Source organism: Rattus norvegicus, chromosome 3 (assembly GCF_021556685.1).
Source record: "Rattus norvegicus strain SHRSP/BbbUtx chromosome 3, alternate assembly SHRSP_T2T, whole genome shotgun sequence".
NCBI lineage: Eukaryota > Metazoa > Chordata > Mammalia > Rodentia > Muridae > Rattus > Rattus norvegicus.
In genome coordinates, this window is record NC_141536.1 from 10,396,937 (window position 1) to 10,409,521 (window position 12,585).

At 46.5% G+C, this 12,585-nt stretch overlaps 1 pseudogene; it reads right to left on the reverse strand.

Annotated features, from left to right (window-relative positions):
• Window positions 1–8,115: 8,115 nt before the first annotated feature.
• On the reverse strand, window positions 8,116–11,758 carry LOC147995404 (uncharacterized; annotated as a pseudogene).
• Between the last annotated feature and the right edge of the window lie 827 nt (window positions 11,759–12,585).

Here is a 12,585-nt window from a genome sequence, read left to right on the forward strand (position 1 = left end):
GAATATTCAAAATATGTATTTGACAAAATAGTTGTCTATTCAAAACATATAAAGAAATTTTACAAATCACTGAGAATAACAGGGCAAGGCAGTGCCGAGCTTTCTCCATCTTGCTGAGGCCATTTCAGGTTTAGCTAGAATTTAATCTCCATGATGGAGAATCTGTGGACAATCACCTAACTCTATTCTAGGGCTAGAGGCCAAGATTCCTCAACTAATTTACCCAAGTTCCTGTTACATTGCTATCTTGTGTATCCCCCCGCCCCTTTCAGCTACCGAGTGATACCAGGATGTGGGTTTTGCCTTTAAAAGTCCCTTGGTCTAAATGCTCACATCTATGTTCAGGTCCTCAAATACCTTAGTGTAGTCCCAGTCAGCTGGAATAAAGACCTTCAGTTGGCTAGAACTGTGTCTGAGCGGTCATCTCTTGTGGGCTCCTCATCACCCCAGGAAAAAAAAACTCAATTAAAAAATGGTCAAGATGAACTGAAAAAAGAGCCAATCAAAAAAGTGATTCCCTAAAACCTCCCCTGACAATAATGAACCAGGGAGTGGGACAGGAGGCTGCTGGGCCAGCCCGGCTGAAGCCCAAGGTGGCTCTAACTGATACAACCAAAGCCACAGATGTGTCACAGATGCACTTGTCCTGGGGCCACTTGGAAGAACCGCCAGGAGACAAAGTAGATGTGGCTCACATATGAATCAGGAATGAGGCACTCGGATGGGGAGATGAGGCCCTGTGTGGCCACTTCTGCTCCTTCTGCTCCTGGTGCCGGCAGTGTAACTGTCCTGTCAGTAATGACATTCAGCTCTTAGGCTATAGAAAAAACAGATCCCAGGGAATTGGAATCCCTTCAGGAATCTCAGGCTGGGAAAAGGAAAAGGCTGGCGCCTGTGCCGGCTATAGCAGGAGAGATTCACCACAGTTGAGACAATCTCCTAGGAGAGACTGGAGTTGACATAATGGTGGATCAGTGATGGGGGACCACATACTGACCAGGACTGCTGAGTTATACATACCTCGTGCTCTCTATTTAAACCTGAACCTTGTATCGAGACCCTGGAGATGGACCTGGGTGTCAGTTGGCTCCTGATATGACACTGTTGAATACCACCCCCAAACTTCTTGCTTTTTATCTTGTCTCTTCAATTGGCCTGTTGAGCATGAATGGCTGAGCTTATCTCGCTAATCCAGGCCCTGACCATAAAACACCAGTTTTGACCATCCCAGACTCCCTTCAAAGACACAGAGACAGAAACATGGGCAGATCTAGCTGGAAAGATGAAACCTGGATTGTGGAGATAAGGGTGGACCTTGCCGACACACTGACCACCCCTGGAGTCTAACTCTTGCTTTCTCTTCACCTGGGAAGGCTTTGGTGAGATGCTGGTGACGGACTGGGGAGGTTCTTCTTTGCATGATTTTATCAGTAGTGCAAAGCGGATCCAGTCCCAGCATGTGACCCACAGCCCTTCCTTGCCTGTGATGCTAGTACCACATGGCCAAGGAAGCAGAGATCTTTGCTGTCACCCGTGTCCTCCCTTCTCATAGCCCCGAGCCCTCAGAGCATTGTAAGTAGGCTTGGTGCTGGTTCTGGATGGTCACCTGGGGAGACAAAGCCCGCAGGTGGGTCCTTGCTTGGCCCTCCCACATGGCCATCACTTCTCAAGCCCAGAGATCTGGGAACGAGGGTGAAGGTTGAGCAGTGACTGCTTTGTTTGTGTCCACGGACCACGCCAAGGTATCCTGGGTGACTGCTCCTGGAAGCAGTTTGGTTCCTCTCTTCCCTTGTCTTCACCTCTCCTCTCTCATCTGCTTTCTCTCCTTCTCCTTCTCCATTCTTTCCTGTGTCTTTCCTGTCTATCTTCCTGCCGCCCCTTCCTTTCTCCTTTATCTCTGTCTCCCTTATTGCTCTATCTCTTCCGTTTTTCTTCTCCTCTCTTTCAGCACTTCTTCTGTTCCCTCCCTCTCTCCTTCCCCTTTACCCCTTCCCTGTCCTCTTTCCCTCTCTATCTTTCCTCTCTTCCTCCCCTCTTCTTTCCTCTTTCCCTCTTTCTGTCTTTCCTCTCTTTCTCTTCCTCTCTCTTTCTCTTCCTCTTTCTCTTCCTCTCTCTCTTCCCCTCCTTCTTCCCTTCTCCCTCTTGTTTTTCCTCTCTTCTTCTTCCTCCTTCCCCTCTTCCCCCCTCCCTCCTTCTCCCCCGCCTCCTCTTTCCCTGTCTTTCCTCTCTTTGTTCTGTCTGCTCTCTCTGCTCTGTGTCTCTGACTTTCCCTCTCCCTGCCTCTCCCCCTCCCCCTGCCCACTCTCCCATGACTAATTCCGGTGGAACACGGAACTCAAGCAATAAAGAGAGTGGGGATGGTTGGGTCTTATCTCCTTTTGCCTTTTTTTTTTTTATTATAGGAATGACATTGACTAGCCTGTGAATTTCTTAGGTCTTTGTTCTTAACCTGAACCCCTGGGAAGACAGCAGATGAGGTGCCAGGCTCATTAAGGCACCCTACTTACAGATGTACCCTTGTACCTTTGAGCTAAGTAAGAACCCCATGAATGCTAAGGAGCTGTAGGGAAGAGCCTTACCCGGACTGGATTCTGTGGGTCTTGGAGTTAGGGCAGCCTCTGCTACTTCTCAGCTCTGTAACATTGAGCCAGCACTTCCCCACATGTCTGCCCTGGTTGCCACATGAGTGCCTAGCTCAGACAATACAACAGAAGCTTAGCCCAGAGCCTGGCACAAGCTAATGTTCAGTAGAGCAACTTGCTCCCAACCCTTCCTGTACCTGATAACTGGGTGAGATTCAGTGGCAGCACTCCCTTGTCCTGCTAGGTAGGGAAATGACCAAAGTAAAGCACTGTAGTTCAGGAAGGAACGTGAACCTTGGAAGCCTGCAGAACCAGGCTCTGCCACAACCCGAGTCAGACTTCACACCTTTGAGCTTCTGCTTCCTCAGCTAAAGAAGGCGGAAGTTAGGGTGCTCAAATATAGAAGTGAAGAAGATGCGCGTCCCACAAAGGCGTCAAACGCACTCAGAGTCCTGAGACTGCGATCCGGGACTGGATCAGCACATCCTCGTCTCCTTCCTGCTCCTCTCAACCAGAAAACCTGCAACCCAGAAGACCCACCGTGGACACCACTAGAACCTGCCTGCCTCCTGCCAGCAGACTGTGCTCCCAGGCGGGGCCACCAACAGATCTACTCCAAAGGTGACATCAGCATGTCAGATTCTGACTTGATGTGGAAAAAGAGGCATTTCACTGAGTAATGGGGACCTGGGCCACCGCTGGAGATCTTAAGCCATTATTCTCTGCCTGTTGATCACGAAGCCAGCCCTAGGAACCCATTGAGTGTATCTAGTGACAATGTTAAGTGTTTCCTGAGCCACTTCTTTGGGTCTTGGCTTCTTTGTAGTCTTGGATTTAGAGGGATCCATGAAGGTCCCTCTGTCTATCTGGTGCCTATCTGGTCCTTTCTCAGGGAAGAAGTGGCTCACAGCTGGTCTATGTCATCTGTCTTATGGAACCTTTCGGTCTCAGTGGATGTCCCTGCAAAGGAAGCTCAATGCTGAGCATTCCACCTGCCCATATCCATCTACCCAGAATCTCCAGGCTGCACATGAACTGGCCAACTCACCACAGGCTATCCTCTCAAAGCCTCCTTACTAACTCTAACTCTAACTCTAACCCTAACCCTAACCCTCTAACCCTAACCCTAACCCTCTAACCCCAACCCTAACCCGAACTTCAACCCTCTAACCCAAACCCTTTAACACTAATCCTAATCCAAAACCTAACCCTAATCCTAGCCCTAACCCCAAACCCATCCCTCTAACCCTAATCCTTTCTCTTTTTTCTTTTCAGGGAACAGAGAAAGAAGTCGAGTGAACCTGACTTGACCTCCTCCCTGCCTCTATCTCTTGCTGTATTTCCCCATTATCCAAGCAGAGCCTCAGGCCAGTGTATGTGACCTAGCTGCTTACCTTTCCTTCTGCAACCCACACAACTGCAGCACCCCAGCTCTGACCTCCATCAGAACCCGCAATACAGTCTATATCCTCCCGATGCTCTACTGACCCCCAGGAATGGTCACCCTCACATGAGCCAACTGGTGGCTCCAGGATGACGTCCTCCCTCACTTCAAGTCCCCACTCTCTCCTGAGAGGCAGAGACTCAACAGGAAAGTCAGGTCCCTTCCCTCCCTATTTGATCCCAAGTCTGCATTCTCACAAGAGTAGAATTCACAGATCATGCACTCTGACCCTGTATCCACCCATCTTCATCTCACACCTTCTTCCTGACCACGTTGTACCTCTCTGTCTCTATTTCTCTCTGTCTATGTCTGTGTTTGTCTGTTTCACCATGGACCATCTCTGTGTGTCTCTCTATTTGTGTCTGTCTATCCTCTATGTCTGTCTCCATGTCTTTCTGTCTTTGTCCTTTTCTCTCTTCTGTCTCTGTGACTGTGTCTCTGTCTCTCTGTCTCTCTCTCTCTTTTGTCTCTCTATGTATTGTGTGTCTATGTCTCTCTATGTCTGTCTCTTGGCTTTGAGAGGATAGCCTGTGGTGAGTTGGCCAGTCTGTCTATGTTTCTGTCTGTCTCTATGCCGTGTGTCTCTAGTCTGTCTATGTTTGTCTCTGTGTTTGTTCTCTCTCTCTCTCTCTCTCTCTCTCTCTCTCTCTCTCTCTCTCTCTGCATCCCTGTGACCAGCCTTGCTTTCCCTTTCCCTCACAAAGCCACCAAACCTCACAGCCACCCCAGCCAGACCTCTGCATGGGACATGATCCCTAAAGGAAACACAAACACCCTCAAGAGGGGGAGGCAAAGGCTGTTTGACATGCAGATGCCTATCTAGGTGGCCTTGCAGAGGGAGAGAGGCTGGGGGTATTAGCTGATCTTGAAGTCTGGAGTGAAGTAGCCACAAGCATGGGGCACCAGGCAGTGAAGAAAGCAGGAAGTACATGCCTCTAGAGGGAGGGAGCACAGCCTTACCCATGCTTTGGTCTTGAACTTCTGGACCCCCGACCTGGGAAGGAATAAATGCCTGTTGTGCCAAGTCCCTTAGTTTGTATCCTCCTGCCCTGGCAACTGCAGAACACTAAGCATCCTCTAGTATGCAGGCCTGGCCTCTCAGCCTTCAGAGAGCTGAGTGGAGAAGAGTACACATGCCTTACTTCAGGCCATACAGAATGCTAAGCAAACACTGAAAAGGGCCTAAGGGTGGCCATGATGATCTTGGCTTGAGGGTCCTAGTTTCATTTCTATTGCTGTTATAAGCACCATGAACAAAAGAAACTTCAAGAGAAACTAGTGTATTTGACTTACATACCCTAATCACAGTCTGTCATTAAAGGAAGCCAAGGCAGGAACCTGGAGGCAGGAACTGAAGCAGAGGCCCTGGCAGGACACTACTTACTGATTTGGTCAGTTTTGTTTCTTCCTTTGTTTTTCTTATACAACCCATGAACACAGTGGGCTGGGCCCTTCCACTTCAATCATTAATCAAGAAAATGCCCCCCTCGACCTGTCTACAGGTGTCTAATGACACCCAAGCTGTGTCCTGCTGACAAAGAAACTAACCAGGGGCTTCCCACAAGAGAACATCTAACCCGAGGTCTGAAGGAGGCTATTGAGGATCTGAACCAAAGGTTCCTGGCAAGGGACAAAGGTGACTTTAAGATGAAAAATATAGGTAGATAGATAGATAGATAGATAGATAGATAGATAGATATAGATAGATAGATATAGATAGATAGATAATAGATAGATAGATAGATAGATAATAGATAGATAGATAGATAGATATAGATAGATATAGATAGATAGATAATAGATAGATAGATAATAGATAGATAGATAGATAGATAGATAATAGATAGATAGATAGATAGATAATAGATAGATAGATAATAGATAGATAGATATAGATAGATAATAGATAAATAGATAGATAGATAGATAGATAGATAGATAGATAGATAGATAAATGCAAACAAGTAATTACGTGACTTAGTTAGGGTTTCATTGCTGTGAAGAGACACCATGACCAAGGCAACTCTTATAAAGGACAACATTTAATTGAGACTGGCTTACAGGTTCTGAAATTCAGTCCATTATCACAGCGAGAAGCATGGCAGTGTCCAGGCAGGCATGACGCTGGAGGAGTGAGAGTTCTACATCTTGTACCAAAGAAAAGCAGGAGAAGGACTGTCTTGCAAGCAGCTAAGAGGAGAGTCTCACAGCTCACCCCCACCATGATACACTTCCTCCAACAAGTCCACATCTCCTAATAGTGCCACTCCCTGGGTCAAGCATATTTAAATCCATGACACTAAGTAGGTAAAAAAAAAAAAATTGCCAGGTGTGATGGCATGTACCTTAATCCCAGCACTTGGAAGGCAGAGGCAGGTGGATCTCTGAGTTCGAGGGCCAGTCTGGCCTACAGAGTGAGTTCTAGGACAGCCAGGGCTACACAGGGAAACTCTGATTTGAAAGACAACTACAACAAAAAGACAAATGAACAGAAAAATAAACAAATAAATAAATATATTTTTTAATATGAAGACCAGAAAGTGAGTGGCCGTGGCTGTGAACTCTGGGTAGTCAGGTGTGAAAGATCCCCGAAGAGAGACCCTTTCTAAAGTCGCGGGAAATCACAGACCCCAGACACAGAGAGACCATTTTGGATGTAATAAGCAAAGGCGAGGTTTATTACGGAGATCTATTATGGGGATCTCCGGGTCGACACATATCCTGCACAGGAGACAGAGGTATCGACCCCGAAGCTCAAAAGTCAGGGGTTTATATAGGGAAGGCTAGGGGGCTTGGCGCGGTTACACACAATTGGCTAATTTCTGGCGCGGCTATAAGTGATTGGCTCATTTAAACATGGCAGTGAGATTACAGCACAGCAGGAGAGTACGTATTGACTGGAGCATACAGGATTTTAGAAGCTAGGGGTGTATCAGGGTTTGAAGGACATCTGGTTAAGATGTGACTATGAGTAAGCTGGGGGAGGTGCCCTTCTGCCAGATGGTTAGAGTCAGTCCTGATAACTCGGGCTGGTTCCTGCATTCCTTTTCTTTATCTTTATGGTCTGTTAGTCCTAGCGGCAGGGCGGGGCTGCCTGGACTTGCTTTTCACAGTGTTTAGCCCTGAGTCTGAATTTTGAAACTTATTCTTTTTTTTCCTCCTTTTTTTTTTTTTCTTGGAGCTGGGGACCGAACCCAGGGCCTTGCGCTCGCTAGGCAGGCGCTCTACCGCTGAGCTAAATCCCCAACCCCGAAACTTATTCTTTTAACTTCATATTTTTAAACCTTAAATCTGTATTAATTTTCCTTTCATTCCCCTCTTCTTCTACTAAGTAATTCTAATCTTAGAATTTTGCTATCAAATCTCGTATTTGGTTTCACCAGTTGTCCTAACTGACTGGTACTGTTGTCTCAGAACCATCAACCGCACAGCACCCACTCAATTTTTAACAAAAGCAATTAACCTGTTTGTCACGCAGGGGCCAAAAACTAAAACCAAGAAAATTATTAGTAATGGCCCAGCTATAGCAGAGAGTAGGGTAGTCATCCAGGGAGACCGAGTGAACCAAGACTCAAACCAACCTTGTTGAGCGTCTCTATCTTTTTGTAGGAGTCAAGCCTATTAACTAGTTTCTTTAACACACATGGACCTATAATCAGAAGCAGAAGCAAAACTAAGAAGGGTCCCATAAGGGAAGATATCAGAGTAGTCATCCAAGGAGATCTACTAAACCAGCTCTCGAACCATCCCTGATGCGCTTCTCTGTCTGTCTTTTGTCTAACATTTCTCTAAGTTTATTCATGGAATCTTTAATTACTCCTGAATGGTCTGCATAGAAGCAACATTCTTTCAGTGTAGCACACAGGCTCCTTCTTTAAGGAATATCAGGTCTAATCTTCTCCTATTCTGAAGGACTACCTCTGAGAGGGAGGTTAGGTATTCTTGGAGGTCAGCTAAAAAGTCTTTCACTCTTTTTATATCTGAGTCAATGGTAGTTCTGGAATCTCTATAAGCCTTGCATTGCAGGGCAACAGCAGATGTCCTTGTGCTGCCCTTGCAGCACCTAGACAGCCTTAAGTAATTCTCAACTCTTTCTTTTTTTTTTGTCTTACTAAGTCTTTAGCATCAGGATTCCAATCTGGGCACTATCTAAACCTACACACCAAGGTCATGACTAGCTTTTAGAACTTCTAAACTTATACAGATTGTGATCCCTGAGGCACAGTCCCAAGAAGTGTTATGAGTACTAACATATGCAATGTTACATCATTTGTAATAGAAATCAAGCCTATCCCCACACCTATCTTGATAGAACCCAGAGCAAACATGAAATTAAGCCTAAGGAGCTTTTTGAAGATCTGAGTTTCCCTCTAGGTCCCAGCTCTCAGCCCCAACAGCTAGTACACGGCTGGTGAGGGCTGAGAATTGATGGCTGTCAGGGTGGTCAGCAGCACCAGGTACGGTCCTTTCCAGTGAGGCTCAAGTATCTGGGTTCGGTGCCATCGTATGTAGCCGAGTCTCCAACCTGGAACTGATGAGATGTCTTGGGGGTCCCCAGGGCATAGGCTGCTGCCAGCTCTGAGCAGATTTCTTTCTGTATCACCTGTAGGTCTTTTAGCCTGGCATACAAATCATTATTACTATGATATGTTGGTTCAGTAACATCATCTAATACAGTCAGAGGAGCTGAGGCCCCATATAAGATCTCAAAGGGGGTAAGGCTGAATCTGGAAGGGGTATTTCTTGCTCTGAAGAGAGCAAGAGGGAAGGAGTGCCACCCAGTCTGTGCCAGTCTCCACGGTCAATTTAATTTGGTCAGGGTCTCTCTTAGAGTTTTATTTATTTACTTTACCTGTCCTGAACTTTGAGGTTTGTAAATACAATGTAATTCCCAATTGACCTCTAAATACTTGGCCACACCCTGGCTTACCTTGGCAACAAAAGTAGGGCCGTTGTCTGACCAGATTACCTTGGGCATTCCAGACCTGGGGAAGATTTCTTCCAGTATCTTCTTGATGATTGCAGAGGCCGTCTCTCGTTTGGTGAGGAAAGCTTCTATCTATTTCCTTGTAGAAAAAGTATCTACAAGCACTAGGAGATACTTGTGATTATATTTTTCTGGTTTTATCTCAGTGAAGTTCACTTCGACTTTTCACTAAACTCTCTAGGTCTCTTTGCCCTGTTTGCTTGCTAAGCATTCACTACTGACATACCTTATATTTTTTACTGCCTCTGTGGCTAAAATTTTAAAGTCTATTACATACACCTTAACTACTTGGACAAACTTCTTATCTCCTAAATGAGTCCATTTCTGTATTTGGCAAAGTGAGTCTTTTCTTTGTTCTCTGGGGAGTATAGCTTTCCCCTCAAGTGTGCCATTGTCCTTTATCTTTTAAGCAATTTGGGCCTTTTCTAAGTGAGGCCATCCCTTAGTCCGATCCTAGTTCTCAGTGGCTGTCTCTTGCAGGCCTGCAACCAGGATAGGCTCCTGCATAGCCATTTTTCGAGCCACTTGATTATTGCCCCATGCCACTGAATCTCTTCCCTCCTGATATCCTGAGCAGTGAATAGTACTAACAGTTGTTGGCTTCACCAGGGCATCCAAGAGATAGTAAAGGCATCTGTGGCGCTGATGTGCTGGGGGCTAGAGGTTTGTCCATCCCAGATGACATTTGTGTTGTCCTTCATGGCAGCATGCACTTATCTCTGACCTTCATGAAGAGAACTGTTCCTGTCTGTAGACAAGGTAGCCTCAGCTTTCAGCAGGGGTCAATCAGCCAGTCGCAGAGGTCTTTCCTCCACCCATGGGCTTCTGCCAGTGCTTGACACTCATGTTGCAGTGGCTCCAGGTCAGGATTGGGCAGCAAGGTGACCAGATTGTCCCCCAACGAGTGGAGAATCTAGCCCATGGCAGCTGACCAGTGGTCCCATCTTTTGGGACATTCTATTCAAAGGCAAAACATCAGCCACTCTATCACAGTTTAAGTCCTGGATTGGGTGATAATTGTCAGTGCCCGGCTGGAAGGAACAGTGTGTTCCAGGCAGAACGGCACTAAGCCACACATCTCCCAGCATCAGGTACTGGTGTACTGAGACAGGTCTTAAGCCCCACGTACACAGTCTGCAGATATGCATACACATGGCCTCACCCTTCAGTCCACACAAGCCATTTTGGAGAGCAAATTTCTCATGAGCAAGGGATAGGGGCAGTCAGAGATGACCATGAACTAGTGGGTTACCCGGCCCACGCCAAGGTCCACTGTTCTTCGGGTAGTCCATAAGTATTGTTTGTTGACAAAAGCCCTCTGTACTCAAGGTCTTTGGATATTGGCCCACTGGGGGGGCATAGGAGCACAGAGCATTGGGTCCCTGTATCCACAAAACAACTGGGCGGGCTTCCCTTCTATCTCTGTGCATAGCCAGCACTCTAGGACCAATAGGCTCTCCAGTGGTCCCTCTTGTTCTTTCTTGGGCAGTCCCTGACCCGGTGTCCTTTTTCTTTGCATTAGGCACACTGATCTTTAGCCAGGAATTCTCTTCTGTTGCCAGGTATTATCTTCCTAGGCTCCCTAACTACTGTGGCCAGTATATGTTCCTCTCTTGTCTTTTATCTCTCTTTTAGCTCTCTAGCTTCCTCTTCTTTTTGTCTCTTTTCTTCCCTAGCTTCCTGCTCTTTTTACCTTTCTTTCTTTCTTTTTTCAGTCTCTCTGTCTGCATCTTCTTCTACAGCTATTAGGTGCTGTCCACTTTTCTGCACAGACCCTGAACCACACATCAACTTATTTTCTCTGCAACTTACAATAACTCTCTCAGTGACTTAGCTTAACCCTTCAAATTTCTGTAACTTTCTCTTCATATCCTTTCCTTATCTTAGCCAGATTGGTGGGGCATTTTCCAGCCCCTCGGAGACCCACCCTTGGAGCCTGGGGGCAGACCCGGAGCACTCCCTACCTTCAGGGGTATTGAAGTCAACAGTCAGGAGTGAGGGCCTTCCATCCATGTCTGGAACATTCTTTCTGGCCTCTAGTAGGATTCTGTCTTTCCTCAGTGGTAAAGAAGACCTGTAACAGTTACTAACAAGCATCTCAAATGGGATGGTGAGAAAACAAGAGAATCTTGAGAATAGAGGTCTACTGAAGAGGGCAAACAGCATTTAGTCACACAGCTAAGCCAGGAGGTTTTCTTGGACAAAAAAGGCCATTGTACAAATAACCACAAGCTTTGTCTATGAAACAGAAAGGCGAGCAGAGAGGTAGCCGATCTGTTATCGACTATCTCTCTAGACTTAGATTTTCCCTCACGGAGTATCTCTCTTCAGTGTCAGCTCCATGGCTTTGCCTCTCAAGAGAACCAGCCTCCAAATGACACTAGGCTTCTAGTAACAACTAATAGCAAGAGGATGGAGAGATGGTTAGAACCTGGGTGCTAGATGCCAGGTGGCTGACAAAAGAATTGTAACCAGTTCACCTGGGCTATCAGGACCTCAGTAGCAGCCCTTTACCAAACTGTCTCACTGGGTTAAAGGCCCATGGAAAAGAAAACATTAATCCTGACCTTGGCCACCGCCAAAGCCTGAATTCTAAATTTTGACTGGCAAAACAAAGTTCTTTACAGTTTGTTGTAGATTCTTTGAAACTATTTTAGGGGCTTCTCTGCCCCCCAACCTGGGGCATCTCTCCTTGGGGAGGAGGCTCAAGAGAGAAAAATAAAAACTCCCCAGCAGAAAACAATTTCTCTCAAGCAAATTATTTTTAACTTTTAACTTAAGCACCAAGAGGACCAAGTAAAACTCTTTGACGAACAAAGCAGTTTCATGATTTTAAACACAGTCGTCAATCCAAGATTTCAAACACAGTTGTCAGTCCAAAACCAAAAACGAAACAAAAGCCAAAAAGACACTTGACAATACCACAGAAAACAAACCAGACAAGCAAGACTAAAACAAAGCATCCTTGACCAAACTGCAGCTTAACCTTAGCTGCTTCTGGGGTGAGACGAACCATCTGATTTTACCTCCCAACAGAATTCCAGAGTATTCCCTTGCCCTAATATCCGTCCAATGGTCCACCATCAAAGACAAAGGGATTATCACAGTCTGCCCCATGGCAAAGAAAAAGAACACCAAACACAGAAACAGAATACAGACAACAGACACTAACAAGTCCAAGCACACTTGTCCACGCCTATACTTAAATAGGCAGCCGAACGCAACCTCTGACGGAGTGGGATTTTTCGTCCGCTCCCACCTAGGTAAAAGGAGCACTCTGTCTCCTTTGTTCCAGAAAACCACAGTCAGGTCCTCCTGACTGCCCACAGCCAGGCTCTCCCGGCTGTTCTCCGCCCATGGAACGACTTCCAGGGGCTGCAGCTTGCGGGCTCTGGGCGTCCCCCCTTCCACAGCCAGAGGATCTTTACGGATCTCTGCACAGGCAGCTGCACAGAGTGGGATTCCACATCCACTCTCCTCTCCTACAGAGTGGGATTCCACATCCACTCTTAGGAGGCAACACTGAGTGGGATTCCACATCCACTCTTTTTTTTTTTTTTTTGGTTCTTTTT